Source organism: Lygodium microphyllum, chromosome 26 (assembly GCF_053477565.2).
Source record: "Lygodium microphyllum isolate KBCC chromosome 26, Lygodium_microphyllum_v1.1.10, whole genome shotgun sequence".
Taxonomy (NCBI): domain Eukaryota; kingdom Viridiplantae; phylum Streptophyta; class Polypodiopsida; order Schizaeales; family Lygodiaceae; genus Lygodium; species Lygodium microphyllum.
In genome coordinates this window covers 39,920,949-39,942,817 of record NC_141160.1, presented here as the reverse complement: position 1 = coordinate 39,942,817, position 21,869 = coordinate 39,920,949, and the positions used below count along the sequence as shown (strand labels likewise).

The 21,869-nt window shown below is 40.1% G+C and overlaps 1 pseudogene; it reads left to right on the top strand.

Moving 5' to 3' along the window:
• Positions 1-3,896: 3,896 nt before the first annotated feature.
• Positions 3,897-11,926, top strand: LOC148013173 (protein ENHANCER OF LHP1 1-like; annotated as a pseudogene).
• Positions 11,927-21,869: the final 9,943 nt, after the last annotated feature.

Below are 21,869 nucleotides of genomic sequence, written 5' to 3'. Positions count from 1 at the left end.
TTACACACTCGTCACCAATCAAAATCAACCCCTAACCAAGTACGATGGCAATGTAAACATTACACTCCAAATCCAACTCAATGGGTTCCTAAAGCTCTACTTAAAGCATAAGGTTATTATATTGGTAACAAGCACATCTAGTTGCCAAAGCTCGCATACAAGGCTACCCTAATATCCTCACAACCAAATCTTTGGGATGCCGAGTCTCCACAACCAAAAAGACATGCACCACAACTACCAACATCTAATGATGCACCTCAGCATGATAACAAAATGATAGAACCATAGGCATCACTAGTCAATCCTACAAAAAGCCCAAACTGTGAATACTGGCAAACAATTTGCAAAGAATCATAGTTCACTAAGTCGACAAGCTCACATAGGCTAGCCATCCCTAATTGTAAGGAATGCCACAATCCACAAGAACTATATCACATTTTCATTCCCAAGCCCAAGTCCAACCAGTGAATGCAAGACTCGGGGGGTTCACTATATATATATTCTCTATATAACGTGCGTTCATGGCCTATTTATAAATATCCTAATATGTGAATTTTTATTGAATAAAACACAACCCTTTTCTATTCAATCTGTAAGTAACCAACACCATATTTGGGAATATGGGAATTTCCCATAAGTTTGGGACACGTGGTCAAATCTTTGGATTTGTTATAACTTGAACACTATAACTCCAAATGAAGCGCTCTATAGCTCAATAGATTCCAATTTTCAAGTACATTCCAATGATAGGTCACGTCATATGGTTTTGAGAAACTTACATGCATGTTATTCGAGTGCAACCTTTTTAGTATTCAAAAAATGGGAATTGGGAGATTCCCAAACTCACTAATATTGTGTTAACCCCTTTATATGACACCCTTCTGTATGTAAAAAATGTATAAAAATGGTATTTTAAAAACCCCTTATTTTGAACTCATGTTATATATACATATATTCATGAGTGATCCCCTCGAGATGCAAGATCCCCATTTGAACCTAAAAACACACTCAAATCAATGCCTAAAACAAGACAAGGTCAAGTAGTTACAGCGCTTGATCAAATTAGCCACTAGAAGCCAAAATCCCCTCATGGCCTCTAACCTTCTTATGAGAGGTAGCCTCTCTTAGAACTAGTTTCCAACATGGATGGGATACCAACGGTGACATAGTCACATGTATTTAATAGCTGGATAGCATCTTTACTCTATTTGCATGTAGGTACAAATGACTTGACCTAGGTCTCCTCGACGAAAATACCACAAATGATGTAAAGTCTCTACCATCCTCATGGGAGGGATATGATTTTATCTTCACTAAGGTTGCCTCAATTTTTGATGAGCTCATTGCAACTCAAGTTTTATGAGAGCAATCCCTAAAAGGAATACTGCTCACCTCTTTCAAATGTAGTTGTGTTGAGACCACCATTGATGAGCTTGCTAGCGTCGATCATCTTGCACATATTGATTCCTCATTCTTATAGCATTGGTTTATGTTACAGGTGCAATGGGAAAGAATGGGATGCTAGATCATGACCATGTAGGGTAACAGTGTGCATTAGGACGTCTGAGTATGATCCTACTTATCTTACCCCCACTTTGCTTTGAAGCACATGTCCAAGCAATTAGGACATGTATCAGTAGTAAGCACAAAGACAGAAATAAAAAAAGGTGGCAAAAGAGGAGGGTCTTCACCCATTATTCTTTGATGTGAATGCAAGAATAGATAGATATGCCATAGTGAGATTACTCCTTTAGGCTACATTGCTATTGGGATAATTTTTTGAGTTACTAGAAGATATGAACGTCATCCAATTTACCAATTGTAGCTATCCTTTTCTTCCAACAATAGCCCTAGTAGCAAAGTCCAAATTGAAGATCTATATGATGAGCAAAACATACTTAGAAAGATCGTTGCAGCTACTACCCCAACCACCATCATTGAGGAATTAGAAAGAGCTCCAATGAAGTCCTCATCATTTACTTATATATTAATTTTATTTAAAAAAAGAGAAAAATAAAAATAAAAAGACTGAGGGCTCCACACAATCATAACACCTAGGGGCCTTAACCCCTAGCGCTACCCCACTTTACAAACTCAAGGCACCTCAAGGGCAGGACATCTCAAGAACATTGGTAGGCATGTCACCCTGAGCTTTGCATCGCACCTCCCAAGCATCAATTGGGTCCTCGAGTGTGAGACAATATTCCAAGCTTGCTTGGGGTTCCTCAACTCATCTCCTAGTTGCATTGGTACGCACAAAAGTCACAGCACGGTGAGGAAGACACCCCCTTAAGAAGTGCAAGATTTGCTATATTTTCATTTTTATACATCTTTTAAATATTTGTATTGTGTGTATTGTAAGCTATGTGGATACGTGCAACATGTACACTTCCACATTCTAGTCAAGACACCAACAGTGCTATAGAGGCATACCATGGCACCTTGAAGTACAAATTCTTAGGTAGCTCAAAGAGGTTGACTGGGAGACGGGTGGATTGGCTCCTTCATAAATTGACAAGTTCAACTCTTCCATATTATTGGTATGTGCAAGCTATAAAAGAAAGTGGATTTGCGAGAAACAATAACATTGAAAAGATAGTGGCTAACTCATATGAGAGGACTTTGAAGATTCCAGTCATGTATGTTAGATTCGAAATGAATGGTACAAGGGCTTCATGTGCATATGTAAGAAGCATGTCCAAAGACACTATTGAATACATAGTTTATAATGCGGATTGTCAATGGGCATTGCAACATCTATGCCACGATGTATTTGCTTTGGTGGGGGATGACATGGAGCTTATTTCTAAGGCGTGTTCTTCTCTGAAGAAGATGTTGAGCCAACTTCGAGTTCTGAAAGCTCGTAGAGAAGATATGTGCAGTACACAAGCTTTTGTTCCCACTAATGATGGATTTGGAAATACCATACAACAAGCTAATCCTTTTGTTGAAAAATGACTAACTAAAAGAAGAGTTTCTAGATTGGTAAAATCACCCACAACATCATCCTTCATGGCTCCACCCAAAACCAAACGGCCCTCAATGCAAGAGAAGCTAATTGATGCTAGAGCTGCAAAAGAAGATGAAGAAGCCCATGTCTCAAAATAGGAGGAATGCTACATTGTTATATTCTTATGGTACTCTTATTAAATTGTGAAATCTTTGAGCTTTTATTCTCTATGTCCTTAAGCATGTGTATTGGTCCTATCTAGATTTAATAAATGAGAGAGAGAGAGAGAGAGAGGTATGTATGTTGATGGTGTTAGTCTTATGGAAATTCAAACCAACTAATTACCTATTTTGTTGTTATTTTGGGTGTAACAATTGGCTTATAATGTAGGGCACAGTATGTCCTAATGATTGGCCACCTCTCCTTCAATTATATCCACATGTATGTTACGTTTTTCATTCCATATTCTTCAATGGTATAGTTCACTAGAGCACAAAATTTGAGTAAAATTATGATCAATAACCCTCTACATTTGAGTAATCCATCACTAGAGCACATATTTTCTCACATGCATATAAGAGCACAAATATGATACACCCATTCATATGTGTATTGTTATATTATACAAGCATGTATACATATAGAGATACACACAAAATTTAATTGTTATATCAATATATACAAAGCATAAATATCATATATTCTATCGTGTAGATATGCATTACTATTCCTAATAGTTATATCATCATATAATTTTTTATCTAATAATTCCTAAAGCTAATTTGTACACCTTGGGATTTAAATCGTGCCCTACTTAGTAACTTTATTCAATTGCACTAGAATTAAATTTTGGGAGGGAGGGTTTGGAGAAAATAAGGTGGGCGGCTAATTCTTAACGTGAGCCGAGAGAGAGAGAGAGAGAGCGCGAGATGGACGCACATGAGCTATGGCAAGGAACTCGAAAGGAAATGGCTATGACGGAGTGGGAAGAGGAGCGGCAGGGGTGGGAAATAAGGCTGTCGTAATGCTGGAGGTGGAAGGAAATCCGGGCGACAGGGGTGATGGCAACCCATGCATTGCGTGGGACAAAGAAGGCCAGCAACTAATCGCGACCACCTCTCACCCCCTCATCTTCTTTCACGCATGGCCTCCTCCTCCTCAGCCACCCACTCGCCGCTTGCCCCTTCTCGGCGCCTCTCCCACCATCGCTCTGCCATCACTCCCTTGCCCTCTCTCCCTCCGACCTCACCTTCCCTTCTAGTTCCCTCGATCACTCAGTCAAGCTCTTCTCCTATCCAAGTTTTTTTTCCATCATCGCCCCACAGTTTTTCTAATGAATCTCTAATGGCAATTTAGAAGAACTATGCTCATTCAGTATCTTTCCTTCACAAAACTTTGTTTTGTGGAAACACATGTAGATCATTATGCTACATTAGATGTTAACCAACTGTGACTATTTTGCTATTTACTCTCTAAGTTCTTTCAGGCATAGCAACATTTGATTCATAAAATGTCTATTTTCTAGAAGTATATGCAAAATTATTTATGGACATAATGCTGCACGAGATAAATGCTTTCAGGCATTGCAATATTTCACTCACAAATGTCTGTTTTATGGAAATCTATGAAAATTTCTTTTATGGACACAATGTTGCACCAAATGTTTCCCACAGTCGTAGCCTCACTCTTTACTCTCTAAATGTTGTCAGCCATTGCAACATTTCATTCAAGTTCTTTTGTGGAACTAAATACTTCTCTATGAAGATTTCTATTTACAGCATATAGATTTCTTCAGAGACACTACACGGCATGAGATCTTTTCTCTAGTAGTCACAATTTCATTCATTTTTCTCTTCAGAGACACTAACATGGCATGAGATCTTTTCTCTAGTAGTCACAATTTCATTCATTTTTCTCTTCATGCCTTCAAACTAATACATGATTGCATGAATTTTACCATGGCATGAGTTCATGGCTCAGAGCCTTAGACACAGGATCACATGGATTTTTATTATGTTAACCATTTTGTCTGACTCAAGATGGCCCTTGTCCATTGTAGAGATTGAGTTGCAGAGTGAGTGTTTCTCATAGCCTTCCTCTTTTTTTTTCTCAGATGGAGAGTTCTAAAGCACTGTGACTTGCTTTACTTTGCCCATCCATGGCGTTGCCTTTAGTTCCGCAGGCTCTTTGCTTGTGGCAAGAGGAGAGGATGATGGCATCAAGATCATCGGTACCATTGACAGCTCTATTGTGCGAGTCCTTAAAGGCCACAATGCACCTATCATTAGCCTTGCATTTGACCCCAACAATGAGTTTTTGGCATCAGCGGTAGTGATGGCACTATCATGTGATGGTGCCTCTCATCTGGCAAGCGAATCGACACACTTAACCATGCTGCACTCAACACAAATCTGAACAAATTTGGGAGGAATGAAATTGCTTGGCATCCAAAGGGAGATGTCTTGGCAATTCCTAGCAGAAAAAATGGCGTGGATGTGATTATGTATGATCGGGATACAAGTGAAAAGGTCTTCATCCTCAAAGGTGGGCATTCAGCTTCAGTTGGCTCCTTAGCCTGGTCACCAAATGGCAAATACCTTGCAACCGTAGCAAGTGACAATCAGGTCATCATTGTCAGAATATCAAGCTCCCGTTACTCTTCAATCAGTCGATCTTTATGTGTGTGATCACATTAGCTGGATACAGTTGTACACTTGTGTGTCATTCAGTAAGTCGGTGTAGTCAATGACTTAACCACATTTAGTCTTGGTTAGTCATACCTATGTGTGTAAGTCTCTTTCAGTTTGTATGATGGAAGAATAATGAAAGAAGAACAACAATGAGCTGAGGCTTATCTTTGGCTGCACTCTGTCTCTATCCCTCTCTTTTGACATGGTATCAGAGCCTGAATGCCTGAAGCCTGAAGGCTTGGTAGTGGCCATTTGACATCCAGACATCAAGTTTGAAGAAAACGTCATTAAAGGAGACTGTGCATGCATCCCTTTTTTTTTTGCAGAAGCTATATCTTGCTATAGAAATGGTTTTTGGAGAGACAACACACATTTTCCGACCGTTTCAACGTGATCTACAACTTTGCAGAAGAAAGTTTTTTCAAATTCCTCACAGATTTTGAGATATTCAGCACAGATCTGTGCATACTGGTTGTTTACTACATTAAACATCAAGTGATTCTAAGGGACTGTTGGCTTTCATCCTAACAATGTATATGCCCTTATTATCATGCATTTAAGCATGATATTGGAGTGTTAAATGCTCAGTTTTGAAGCTTATTTGGATTTGGAAACAGTGAACTGGTTTACTATCCTGAATTTGGAAACAATATACCTATAGGGTTGAAGTATCTGTGATGCTTATTTGCTAGTGACAAATGCTTTGATCATACCACTTGAGTGGTGGATGCTTTTTGGGATATTGTGAATGTTAAAAGTCCAAAGTTTGGACTGATTTGTTGCTAGTTACACCAAGGTATTGGCTGGTTATTGTCTGCAAGAAGGATACCTATCATCTTCACTTGACATACATGCAATATATTTTGACCGATTGGACATGTATCAACTCCTGCATAGAGTGGCAACTGAATGAGATGTTTTGGGGCTGTTTTGAGGTCTAAATACTCTTGTTTTAACATAGAAAGTACTGCTGGTTATAGCAATGGGTTGGCTGTATTTGGTATTACTACTTGCAACAGTACAAATATTGATACTTATATGGACATAGTTGGTTGTTGGGATGTTTTGCCACCACCATAGAATGTTTTGAACTGATTTGAGCTTGGTTTATGCTTAGTTGATTGTGTTTTTTCATTATTGGAATACATTTTATAGCAAGCAGATTGTCAGGAAAACTGGCCCGAATTGCAGGAAACTGGTCTTGAACTATAGGAAAAGGAGTCAAATACTTACAGGTTGTATACATCACTGAATACCTAAGCTACAACTATGGCAAATGCTCAAGGCACTAACAATATCACTCAAATTGTGGGAGAAAAGTTGGACAATAAAATTTTTGCTTTATGGAAGTTCCATATGAATAATTTTTTGGTTGGCAGAGGTTATTGGGACTTATGTACAGGTGATGAGGCTGAACCTGAAATGCATGAAAGAAATCCAACAAATTATCAGAAAAGGGCTCATAAGCTATGGCTGAGAGATCATGCAAGGTGTTACATTGGTTTTTCTTATCTATATCAGATGCTATGGTTATACTGATTACTAGATGCAGTTCTCCAAAGGATGCATGGGACATACTCATGAAGAATTATGGAAATGTAACACATGCAAGAAATATTCAACAAAAGCAACAGTTTAATAACATGTCTAGGAATGGGAGAAGCATTCAGGCCTATACTACAGAGATCAAGAACATAGTGGATCAGCTTGCCACCATTGGATCTTCAGTGTCTGAGGATGAAATGATTGCAGTAATATTGAATGGACTTGCCAAAGAGTATAGAGCATTTGATACATCTATTTCTATGAGAGCTGAATCCCCTGATTGGGATGAGCTAATTGCTTTGCTGCTACATGAGGAAGTTAAGCTTGGGCTAAATACACGTTCTAGTACGTCTCAAAGCAGAGACTCTGCTCTTTACGCTAGCCAGCGTGGTAGAGGTGGCAAAAGCAGTGGCTCTTTTTGATGTCGAGGAGACACTCAAAATGCTTATGGATAGCATCAGCAGAATGCATGGCATGGCACAAATACACAGGGCCAGCATGGATCTGGCAGCTTTAGAGGCAAGGGGAGATCACCCCATGGTAGAGGTGGTGGATTTGGTTTATGGCAGTCAAGTGATCAGTCAAACAGAGATAAGGACTGTCATTATTGCGGCAGATATGGACACATTGCAAAGGATTATTACAAGAAGCAGGGAGATATGAAGGCAAAGGGCAAACAACATGGGCACTATGCATCTTCTAGCGATGCTCATGACGAGCAGGTTTACAGATTGTTTGCCATGTAGCATGTGTCTAAGAATGCATCTAGGTAGAACAAAGATGAGATGGTACATTGATTCAACGGCTTCAAATCATATGACACCCCATGGAGAATGGTTTGATGAGATGGTTGCAGGTTTACATGGTTATGTGTGTATTGGAGATGACACCCAACATGATATTCAGCACACAAAAATTGTTCCATTGTTGATGCCTGATTGCAAGAAAAAGAGCCTGCATGATGTACTACATGTACCTACAATAACCAAGAATCTTTTGACAGTTGTACAAATGGCAGAACAAAATCTGCAAGTCATATTTAATAGAGATGGGTGCTTTGTTGAAGAATATGGTAATGGCTGCAAATTGATTGCTAAAGGCCGAAGAGATGGCAGAATGTTTACTCTTGATGCGTCAATTCCAGAGTTGAAAGCACCCATGTTTGCACATGATGATGGTGTTATACGGGATGTTGAGATATGGCATAAGCGGATTGGCCATGTGAATGTACAAAAGCTGAAATCTATGCAACAAAAGGAGATTGTGCTTGGACTGCCTAAGTTCAAGTATCATGACTTTGGACATGTATGTGATGCATGCCAATTTGGAAAGCTCATGACATGTACAGAATAGCTCACAACCCTTGCAGTTGGTACACTCAAATGTATGGAGTCTGTCTCATAATGCTTCATTTGGTGGTGCTCATTACTATGTATCCTTCATTGATGATTTCAATATGTACAGTTGGCTTTATATACTAAAACATAAGGATGATGTGTTTGATGCATTCAAGGACTTCAAGAAGCATGTTGAAAATGAGTTGAGCTTTAAAATTTCATATCTTAGATCAGATGGAGGTGGAGAATATGTCTCTAATTACTTTGACAGGTACCTTGCTAAACATGGGACTGGAAGACAGTTAATTTGCAGCTATACACTGCAGCAAAATGGTGTAGCAGAAAGGAAAAATAGGGTACTGATGGAATTGGCAAGAGCTATGCTGAATGAGAAGAGTTTGCCAAATGGTTATTGGGCTGAAACAGTAGTGACTACTACTGTCTATGTGCTGAATAGAACCCCTTCAGCAGGGATTCATGATGTAACTCCATATGAGAGGTTGTATGGTCATAAGCCTAACATTTCACACTTGAAGGTATTTGGTAGCATTGCATATGTGCATGTTCCTGATGAAAAGAGAAAGAAATTGGATCCTAAAGTTGTCAAGCGTGTGTTCCTTGGTTATGCACAAGATCGAAAAGCTTACAAGTGTTATGTATTGTCTACACATGAGACATTGATTAGCAGAGATGCTGTTTTTGACGAGCTGGCATTGTGGTATGGTAATCCGGTTGCAGTGGCTACTGATGGATCAACTAGTACTAGTAATACTAAAAATACACCTATAGTGAGTACATCTATGAGTGGTCCTATAGGTGATGGGTCACCTATAGTAAGTTCTTGGTCAGGACGCTTACAGAGTTGTACTCCTACGTCTACTAATACCGATATGTCAATGAGAGGGAGATTGGATAAGGGAAAAGAAAATATGCTTGAGGATGTGACAAGTCCACTTACAGCAAGTTATGAGTCATCTAACAGTGACAATTTGGATAGTGAGTTGGGCATTCTATCTATTATGATGCCTAGAGCAAGGTAGAGTCATTATGTACCGCCTCATGAGAGGCAAGCTCAGAGTGAGCCACAGCTACGGAGATCTGAGATTGTCAGAAAACCAGTTGACAGGTTCACATACACTTGTTATTTAGCCCACTATTATGCATATATGGCTAGTGTGACAGGTTACAAAGAACCTACAAAGTTTGATGATGCAGTTACAGATGATAACTTGTGTGCTGCCATGGATGAGGAGTATGCAACCTTGGCTGAAAATGAGACAGGGGAATTGGTTGAGTTGCTTGAAGGAAAAGTCACCATTGGCTGCAAATGGGTGTACAAGGTTAAGTGCAAGTCAAATGGTTTGTTAGAACGCTATAAGGCCAGGCTGGTTGCAAAAGGGTATGCACAGCAATATGGCCTTGACTATGAGGAAACTTTCAGTCCGGTGGCTAAAATGACAACAATCAAAATTGTACCCATTGCTTTGGTAGCATGCAAAGGTTGGAAATTATGGCAAATGGATGTCAATAATGAGTTTTTGAATAGTGATTTGGTTGAGGAAGTATATATGGAGCAGCATGAAGGCTATGTTCACCCGGACTTTCCTACACATGTATATAAGCTGAAAAAGGATTTATATAGACTAAAACAGGTACCTAGAGCATGGAATGCTCGGATTAGTAGTTATTTACAGCAACATGGATTTAGATTGGGTGATGCAGATCACAGTCTGTTTACGAAGAAGACAGATCATGGATATGTGTTTCTAGTGGTTTATGTAGATGATCTTATCATCACTGGAGATGATGAAGAGGGCATTGCTGAAATTAAATCATGTTTACATGCTAAATTCAGAGTCAAAGACCTTGGGGAACTAAAGTCTTTTCTTGGGATTGAGGTAGTCTCTACGCCTCAAGGTATAAGTCTACTACAGAAGCAGTATGCTCATGACATGTTACAGAAGTATGGTATGGCTGAATGCAAGCCTATGAAGACACCTTTTGATCAGAATGTCAAGCTGTAGACTGATGTTGGAAATGACATAGAGAATGTGACCATGTATTAACAGATGGTAGACATCTTGATATACTTGACTATTACCCATCCTAACTTATATTATGTAGTGGGGCTGATTAGTCAGTTCATGCAGAAGCCTCACAAACCACATTTAGATGCAGTCAGGAGGATCATGGGATATATAAAGGGTACTATAGATTATGGGTTGTTTTATGCATACAAAAAATCCCTTGACTTGACAGGGTTTACTGATATTGATTGGGCTGGTTGTGCCTATGACAGGAGGTCAACCAGTGGTTATGCATTTGGATTGGTGGGCAGGAGTATGATCAGTTGGCAAAGTAAGAAACAACCTACTGTTACATTGTCTAGTATAGAAGCTGAGTACAAAGGAGCTACCTTAGCGACTTGGAAGCAGTTTGGTTGATGAAACTACTTGAAAGACTTGGGAATACAGCTTGAAAGCAGAGTGAGATTGCATTGTGATAACCTCAGCAGTGTTATGTTGGCTAGCAATCCTGTCTACCATGCTAGGTCCAAACATATTGAGGTTCACTACCATTTCATCAGAGAAATGGTTCTTACAGGGCAGATCGACTTGATTCATGTGAAGACTGAAGACTAGGTAGCAAACATATTTACCAAGTCTCTTTGTAAAGAAAAGTTCATATACTTCAGACAACTACTTGGAATTTATCAGATGGTTTGATCTTGAGGGGGAGTGTTAGAATATCAAGCTCCCATTACTCTTCAGTTAGTCAATCTTTATGTGTGTGACCACATTAGCTGGATACATCTCTACAAGTGTGTGACATTCAATAAGTCGATGTAGTCCGTGACTTAACCACGATTAGTCTTGGTTAGTCATACCTATGTGTGTAAGTCTCTTTCAATTTGTATGATGGAAGAATAATGAAACAAGAACAACAATGAGCTGAGGGTCATCTTCCACTCCACTGTGTCTCTCTCTCTCTCTTCCAATAATCATTTGGGATGTGGATAACATGCAAGACATAAGATTCCCAAAAGTTTGAATCTCAAATCTGGAGCTTGGCATGGAGATTGAAAGGAAATGCTTTAGCCATTGGTGACTTGTACGGCAAATTTTGGTGCTTGGGAACTCCTTGTTCCATCTCACGTGACCCTACCTGGCAGTGATGCTAGTTTGCCTTCAGTTATTGATAGAGAAGAACTATTGCACTTCAATGATGATGGGGAGGATGGAGAGCAGCTTCACAGTGAGGAAGAAGGTGGATCTTCACCTGAAAGAGGACCCAATTCTCCTTCAGTGCTGATTTTAGAAAGAAGGAAAAGAGCAAAGGTCATGATAGGCTCCAGCAATCATTCTCTAGTAAAGCTGAGGCTCTGCTCCAGAATAAAAACTTAAGCTTGTCATCTGGAGCCACTATAGGTGGGCACCTAGTGCTTGCATTACAAACTCCTTTTTAGCCCTGCTCTACTACGCCTAGTTTGGGAAAGTGTCATTTTCTTTCTTACAATCTCATAGGCAGCATCACTAGTTGTCACAATGAAGAACTGTCAACATAGAGGTGCTTTCTCCCTTGCAATGTTCTCATAATCAGATGCATGATGATCATTGATCACAACAGTCAAACCAGGCTCTACTGTACCATTGAGTTTGTTTGGTGATTTGTAGGTGGAGTTTCATGATTCAGGGAAAGGGGTGTCAAGAATCGCGTGGTGGGGGGACTTGCTCAAGATGCTGCGTCGAACACACATAGAATGCACAAGGAGAAGCTCACTCAAGAGACAAGAAGAGAGATGGAGGCCAAAACGTTTTCTTGTTGGTTTCTTCTTCTTCTTCCGCACACTTTTACAATGTACACAAAGTATAGATAAGATACAATATAAAGGAAAGTGGCCTACTAAGTCAAACAATGCATAACCGACTACACTAGTCGACTGGCGCTATAACTATGCAAGCTGTAAATAGGTGTAACAACCTGAATATAATAAGTAATGAGTCAGTGGCCATATGAGAGTCGTAATGACCACCAACGTGCTAAGTGTAGACATGTGGACCCATTCAACCAGGCGGTCCATCATTAATGTCCGCATGTGTTGAGCTTGTCATCTCAACACTCCCCATCAAGCTCAAATGCATCTCTGCAACTCCAAGTAAGCTTCAAAACTTTTGAAGCTTCTCTGTACCCAATGCCTTCGTGAAGATGTCAGCTATCTGATCCTGTGTGTTGACATACACCAAGTCAATCTCACCTGCTAGTACCTTCTCTCTCACAAAGTGGTAGTGTACCTCAATATGTTTTGTCCTGGCATGGAACACAGGGTTCCTAGCCAACTGTATATTGCTCATGTTGTCACAATAAATGACAACTAGACCTTCCATCTACACATCTAAATCAGCCAATAACTTTTGTAACCATACTACCTCACATGCTGCAATAGCAGCACCTCTATACTCAGCCTCTATACTCGACGAAGCAACTATAGATTGCTTTTTGCTGCTCCAAGTAACTGCTGCACTACCGAGAGAGAACATGTATCCGCTAGTAGATCTTCTATCAGACATACTACCTGCCCAATCTGCATCTGTGTATCCAAACACATGTACATCTGTACCTGCCTCATAGAAAAGTCCATAATGTAATGTGGACTTTACATATCTCAATATGTGTCTGACTGCATCCAAATGTGACTTTCTAGGTACTTGCATAAACTGACTCACAAGACCAACAACGTACCTCAAGTCTGGCCTTGTAATGGTCATGTAGATCAAACTCCCCACTATCCTCCTGAACATAGTAGGGTCTTCTATCTCATCCCCAACATCAGCACTCAACTTTACATTCTACTCCAATGGGACTAAAAGTGGTTTGCATGCTGTCATACCATACTTGGACAACATATCCAAGCCATACTGTCTTTGGGACAGCCATATACCATCATCACATCTGATCACCTCAATGCCAAGGAAGTACCTTAGCTCACCTAAATTCTTCATCTCAAACTTCTTCTTCAAAAGGTCCTTGACTTTAGCAATCCCACTATCACCATCACCTGTAATAATCAAGTCATCCACATAGATGACTATGGTCTATGTCCTATGAAAAACAAAAAAACAGGCAATTTTTTATTACAATGAGTTTAACAATATATGGGTTGATCTAAAAAAGGTGCAAATTGCAATGGTTCACATGTATAAAATCACAGTAGAAGAAAGTTATGGTGTTCTAAAGTTTGCCTTGAAGTTGGATGAAGCACAGATTCAAAAGGGACAGAAGATGGAAAGAATTAGCATTTGCCTCATGAACATGCCATTGGACCATGGCAATGGCGAGGGCAAAGCTCCATTGCATAAGATCCAATCCGAGATGGAGATTTGGTGGATTGGTGCAGCCCAGGTACCAATTGAAAATCATCAAACGTTGAAATGGTTGTTCAACCATACAGGTATTCCAAATATCATTAAGTCTCAAAGTAAAGCCGAAATGTTGGTAGTTGATGGGGTTGGTAAATTTAATGTGGAATGGCATATGAGTGCTGATTTGAAAACTATCAAATGTATGCTTGGAATATGTAATGGTGCAAATGCAAAATATCCTTGCATTTATTGCATGGAAAGTATTGGATCCAAAGATTGGAGTAGTTTGCAACCAGTAAGAAGAGCCCCAAATAGAGACTCTATAGATTTGAGTAAATTTAAAAACATCGAAGACATCTGGGATCCCATTCTTTCCATCTCTCTTAAGAATGTTCATATTTGTACTTTGCATGCAGAGATTAGAATAATCGATAAGCTTCTCAGGTTGCATCTTGACTACGCATATTCCATTAAGCCATTATCTTTATCAGATGAGTGTATTGATAAATGTGAGGCATTGCTATCGAAAATGGGATTTCATGGGGGCCAAGTTCACTTGAGAAAGGATCCAATACTTTCAGGAAAAACAAGAGATATCTTGGCCGATGTCTCTATGGGAGGCTCAAAAGCTAGATGATTCTTAGGAAACCATTCAGGAAGGCAGGTGAATGTGGATTGGGAGTGTTGGAGAGAGCTATGTGAGATCACAACAAATGTTGCAAGCACGCCGAGGCTTGCGTTTCTTAGAATGGAGGTCTGGATATACCTTGATGTTTTTCTGAAACTCCTCAGGCAACATAAGACAACATATACATATGCGGAAGAGTTCAAAAGATCAATCACAAAGCTTGTTCAGGCGATAAAAGAGGCATGGGGAGAAAAAGATATCACTTTTTATCTGGTAAAGTAATAATTATTTAATATGGGCTTATTTTGATAGGTTTTTCAATTGGTATAAAATTTGTGTTACTTTGTATTGCAGCATATTCTTCATATTCATGGACCTTTCTTTGTGGAGGAGCATGGCCCCTTAGCAACTTATAGCAACCAAGGCATGGAAAAATCCCACTATCAAGTACGCACAAGTTATTTTCGAAGCACAAGGCATGGGGGAGGAGTTACAAAAAGCAATGCTTTGGAGGAGCTATTCAACTGGTTTTTTCGACGACAACTTCAAAGAATGCAAATAAAAGACGACAATGACACATGAGCAATCGCACTTTTATATATAAGAAAGCATATATACAAAGCTAGTTTTCCAAAACTCTCACATTCTCTTCCTCCTCAGGAATCTTTCCTCTATATCGTAGAAATTTTTTTCTCTTGTAGCCAGCTATAGATTTTACATCAGTTCGGTCTGCAGCTAAGGCGTAGGATGAAAACGCCAAAAAGTATCCTGCTCTAGAAGCAGAGTAACCTGGATCGTAGCCAAAAATCCTAATTGCTGCAGTCTTTTCCAAAAACATTACTTTGTGGGCATTATATTGTAATCCTGAGAAACCTAGAAGCCTTGTAATAGCTTTAATACAAAGTATCGGCCATGCTGCATCCTCTGAGAAACTACTATGAAGTACAAAAAAGGAATCAGGGTCAATCCTAGCTAAGTAGTGGCCGAGTGCAATGTCTTTAGTGGTGTTACTAGTAGCTCTCGATCCTTTGCCACGCCCCAAGAAGTTATCTGTATCAGCAATCTCCAACTGCAAATAAAACCCATACTGAATGAGCATGAAATGTAAACCTACCAATGTGTAAAAGGAAATTCAAAATTATCTTACCACTTGATTTTCATCATACTCCAATTTAAATGGATTCCATAAATTAATTGATGATGCTGTCTCATTGGTGTTAGTCAATTCTTTAACATATTCAGGCTCCTCTCTTCCAAAATTGGAAATCCCGAGTTCGCTTTGAATGCGATCGAAGTCCTCATCAGTAATACTCAACTCTTTCTCAGCTTCTTTGGCCTTTTCAAAACAAAGAGAGAGGGCCTCACCAGCATCAATAAACTTATCATCTAGAGTTTCTTTATCAAGTTTCAGAATCTCTTCCTTTGATTCATTTTCTGTGTCAATTATCCCATTTGCAGCATCAGAAGCCTCTGCAATAATTGCAAGACAATAATCTTCCCTGAGATTAAAAAGTTTTTGAATATCTGACAGTAAAATGTACTCCTTGTCCTTGAAAGGTATACATGGTAGGGAAGAAACAATATGGTGAGAACTCTCATCAGGTTGAGGGTTTGTATCTCCTTGGCTCTCCTCAATGATAGTCTCAGCTTTGAAGTGAGCAACATCCAAATTCTCAGCAATAGAAGCCTCAAAATCTGTATCTACAACCTCCTCTGTTTCCTTTTCATCTACCAGATCATCTAACATGCAAAAGCTGGCAGACTTTGCTCCTTCCAACTGTTGCTCCTTAGCTTTCACAGGGTATTTGACAAGGCTGAAAACAATAAAAGCAACAGATTTTCTCATCATCTTGCAGTTTTTGGAATGAGTGCAGCAAAATATGTCTCTTGAATAAAACCTCTCCAGAGAGTGGGCCCTGCACTTTTTAGTAAATACTGACTTTTCATTTCCTGTTGACCCAATGGGAACATGGACATATTCAATTGTGCCAACTTCAACAGAAGGACCTGCAAGATTTTCGAACTCCAAAAAGTCCTCCACAATATATTTTTCACAAGATTTCAGAACTTTGTCAAGTTCCCAATCACAATTAAACACATTTTTCACAACTCCATAGAATGAGAGATCCATTTCATTCTGAAGCATAAAATCAAGTAGCCTCTCTGATGGAGTGTTATCAGTGAGCTCTGATACTCCTTGACCTCTCACTACCGATGTTCGCTTCCCTGGAGATGTACTTGGCCTTCTCACACTGGTGGCAGAGGATGGAGAGGAAAAAGAATCACATGTTGATGCCCTTGAGCCTTTTGAAAGCCTTCTTCTTTTACCAGTTCCTGGAGAAACCTTGGATCCTAGGAATTCTATGGGTTCAGACATGTTTACAACTTCTGCCGATACGGCGCGATAAGAGAGAAACGATTCAAATGGATAGGCCCCCTCGCGCCATATCAGTGATCATTCCAGTAAGAAGCCCGAACGCCACAACGGTGGTCACACGAGCTTGGGCAGAATGAGCTTGAGAGGAGAGCTGAAAGAAGACTCTGCAGAACCTCCAAAACGACGCGAAGAGAGAAAAGCGAAGAAGGCAAACAGTCGCCCTCGCGCCGTATTAGCAATACAAACAGAGCTCCCGAAAAACCGAAAAAAAACGTACGGATAAGGAACACACCCTTATGTAGGCGCGGAATTATGCCACCTGGCAGTATCCGTTGGTTTCTGACACGTGGCAGTAGCCGTTGGCCAACACATGGCCGATAACCATGTGGCAAAGAAGTGGACTGGTCGTTACTTGACACGTAGCACATGGACCATAAATGCAGATACATGGCACAATCAGCGTCGGACACGTGTCCGACACGTATCATGATTGACGTGGGTATAGAAGTGGTAATTTTTCCTACGTGTACACTTTTCATTTCTCGAGCTCTTCCCGCCTTGCTTACCGATACGGTGCGATACAAGACTTGCGTCTTCTCCGTTTCTTAACTCTCGCGTTGTATCGGTGGTCTTTCGGCTCGGTTCTTTATTCGCTAGTAAAAAAGAGGTGTGCCGATACGGAGCGAGGGCGTCCAAACGCTGTTCTCGTTTCCTCCATATCGCGCCGTATCAGCAGTTTGGTCTCACCAATACGGACCAGGTCTATTGACATTCCGCTTTTGTCATTGCCAATACGAAGCGAGGGCGTCCATACGCTGTGTTCGTTTGCTCCATATCGCGCCGTATTAGCATTTCGGTCTCACCCTTGTGGCATTGCCAATACGGAGCGAGGGCGTCCATACGCAGTCTTGGTTTCCTCCATATCGTGCCGTATCGGCATTCTGGTGTCCAATACGGAGCGAGGGCGCTGTTCCATTGTGCTCGTTTTGTTCATATCGCGCCGTATCGGAATTGCTCATTTCGTCCCTTTTCGCGCCAATTAGCCTATTTGATTTACTATTTCTGGAATTATCCTTCTGGTTGTTATTTTTGCATTTCTGGATGGCAAGGACAAAGCAAACTGCAAGAAGAGTGTATCTGGATGGGAAGGACAGTGGGGGTAAAAGAAAGTTAAAATTTGATGAATCTGAGGAGGAGCCCTCTTCCAAGTTTACTGAAGCTGGTCCATCACAGGCCCCAGAGCATTTTACAACAGAAATCCCCCCTACACCTGGTGTTGGCCTTACATCTTCTATAAATGTTTCTTCTCCTGAAGTTGAGGAAGCAAAGGGTGATTCTTGCCCTGTGAAAGACTCATTCCCTACAATGGCACCTGAGGCTACATCTGCTGAAGCCACTGAACCTCCCAAGCCACAAAAGAGAAAGAGGAAGTCCAGGTTCTTCTATATGCAGAGATGTTTCAGTGAGATAAGGAAAGCCCAGAGAGCTACACAGCATGTCATTCCAAAAGCTGCTTTTATAAGGGTCGTTAAAGAGATCTCTGATAGATTGTCTCAAGTGGCAACTGTCTCTGGTCTAAATAAGAAGTGGCAACTCTCAGCCATTCTTGCCCTGCAAGAGGCCGCAGAAGATTTTGTTATTGATTTCATGAACGACGCTTACATTGCTGCCGCCCATGCTCATAGGATCACCCTTATGAATAAAGATTTCAGCATCATCAGCAGAGTCAGGTATAGGTTTAACAAAGTGCTGAGGCCCTTGCCTTCCAATGATCAAAAAGCCTTTGAAATCCTTAACATTCCCCCAAAATTGTCCAGGAAAGAGAAAAAGCTAAATGTTGAGGATGTTACTCACCTTTACCCTACAAGGGGTGCCACCCAGCAGGAGGCTTTCTTGAGTGAAAAAAATCAGGAGGTGCTTGAAACTGAAGACGATGTTTACAAGAGGAAAGCTGCATTACTTGCTCCCGTCAACAGCGAGAGGATGGGCAAAGTGTATGGGCAGATTCTTGTGAATGTCTCTGCGGAACCTGAGGAGGAATATCTTAGTATATCTCCCGAGGACAAGCCCATGTTGGAAAAAAGGGATGTCCAACTATCTGACTCCGTGGTTTTTTGTTGCATAAGGTAAGGTTTTTTTTTTTTTTGCGTAAGTTAAGTCTTTTAGGTTCAAGTATATTTTGGATGAAATTTGTATTGAATAGCTTTTGCTATTGTCTGCAGGGCATTGGTCTCCTCGCTCACTCTCGATATCCGAAGAACCATATACATTGTTGATCCACTTCTCTCTGTGGAACTTTTTGCAAAATCTGGTTCTAATATTTCACCATTTTTTCGTAGCTTCAATAGTGTGACAAATTACCACATCTTTTTCCCTTATGTAGAAAGGTATTTTTCTTTTTCTGTAGAGGAAAATTTATATTCATTTGCTTTCACCCTTCTACTCACCTCTTTTATGAATTTGCAGAGGACATTGGAGTCTCATCTACATTAATTGTCTTTCAAGGGAAATTATCTTTATGAATTCTCTCAGCGGTGTTCATGGTCAAGCACGAATGTATGTTGAAAGAAAATTACTTACTTTGATTTTATTTATAAAGAATATTTTGAACTTACAAAGCTTCCTTTTGCAGTGTTGGTAGACTCGTTTCTACATTTTTGGATACAACATACGAGGATCTTGCTGATCCTCAAAGGCCCTATACTTTTCTTCTACAAGAAGTTCCATTGCAAAGCGATGCGCATTCTTGTGGATGGAGAGTTATCTCAAACATTTGCAGAACAGTGGATTCAAAGTTGTTACAAATAGGAGTGAATGTAAGTTAATTTCATTTGATGTTTGTGCAACCCTTATCATGATTTCTTTTCACTAACTTATAACATTTATTCTTACAGTGTAAGGACTATCCTGAATCATATGTTTGGTGGATAAGGGAGAGATGCATCGAGCTGATACTGGACAAGGCAATCACACCGTATGATCCTGACTCCCCTCTTCCTCCCAAAACTTCAATGACCAAGGGCACAAGCAAGGGAAAGGTCAAGGGAAAGGGTAAGGACAATGGCAATGGTAAAGGCAAGGGCAAAGGCAATGGGACCACTGCTGCAAAGTCTAAGAAAAAAGGAATGCCAATGCTCTCTCCTCTTAAATTTGATCCATCCCCTCTTAAGCCCCAACAAAAGAGACTACCTCTAAAGGTGAAATTTTTTCAACAATCAAAGAAAGGCCCCGTGAGAAAAAATATCTTTGAAGAAATCGATAAAGAATGAAAATAGCAAACATAAGCATAAACTAGCCTTATTATTTTGGCTTTGTATATTTTTATGCAATTTTTGTACCTCATTGTGTAATGAAAATTTTCACTTGTAAATCGAATGTAATGTACATTTTATTTATACACATTCGAAAGGCAACTTGCTTCCTTATGAGTTCCCATTAAAAAATATCTTAAGGACAGTCTATTAAGATAAATTCCTGCCAAGTTTTCATTCTCAAGGCTCAAAACTCACAATTGTGGGAGACAAACAACTCGTACAAAAGAAAGAGCGCTCGGCTCTTTTACCAATTGTTACACCATTCACTTTGAACTTATATCTAGGGGATGTATTGTCTAGCAATTCCAAGGTATCCCTCACATCTTTCAGACTCCAATTGGAAGTAACATTCACCTTCTTTACTTCTTCATGCGGCAAAACGTGCACCGCAAGTTTATATGGTGTGTAATCTGTATGGGAATCCAAGGGAACCCAAATACCCAATCTTAGTTTGTATCTCCTGTAATCAAAGCCCAAAGCAAGAGTTTGGCGAGGGATACTGTAAGCCAAAGCCAAGGATTGAGGGCATGCACTGCACCTCAAGATATCACCCTTATGATCGCACTCTCTAGATTTCCAATGCGTCCCTATAGTGTTGTCCAAATCCTCTTTCGAAAAGTTTCTACTTAGCCAGGATACCTTCGTTCTTTGTAAATTTGCTGTTTTGAAGCAAGCCACGAAGATATGGAGGGGTACAAACCATGATAAACGTATTCTTCTTGAGATCCTTCCAGCTGTCATGGACTTTTTAATATCCTGAGATATTTTGAATTTGAAACTCTGCACCGTTACCTTGTCAGGAATCTCCCAGTTTAGAGATGAAAGACTTGGCAATGGCAAATCTTCGATATTCCCATACCTATCCGCTTTAGAGGGAACCACATACTGTGCATAATATATAAAAACCTTGCATTCACTATAAAAAGACACAGTTTGATCGGCATAAATAATGTCTGCCAATACCTTATGAATGGCATGGAAAGTCCCACTTCGGCTTTCCACAGGTTGCCATTCAATACTTGTTGACGGAAAGATATCTACAATGACGAACCGTTTGTTAGAACTTGCATAAATGGAAAAGAATTATATATGTTATTCAACTTATAACTTACAATGTGTTTGTTGGGGAACACGTTCGTTTGGAGGCAAGTGCATATCCTTGGCCATGTAAATATGTTGCACCTTGACAAACCAGCCTTCGGGCATAATTTTGAAGGCAATGATACGCCCCTTCCAGTGATGTTTTATATCTTCTCGTTTTCTTCTTTTCACCTTATGAGAGGCCTTGCAAGATGGCAGTATGGTAACCCAATCGTTTACAGCAAAGGTTTTGGGCTCAAAATTTCCATCTACTCCCTGGCTATAGACTGTGCAAGAGTGTATTAAACGAGAAGGGCGCCTGGAGGAAGCCATGAAAAGAATGAAAGCGCAGAGACAGAAGCTCAAAGAGGGGTGAATGAACTAAAAAGTAGCGCCAAGAACACAAATGAGTATGTATTGGGCGCCAAAAACAATATTGAAAGATCTCCCGACTTTCAAAAAACTCATTATTAATTTCATCACATCTCTGTCACGTATTTTGTCAGATTGTAAGTAAATAACGTCTTTGGGACTCCAAAACATGTCAGACTTTAGGGGTTTTGGCTAAAAAAGAAGAGAGAATCACGA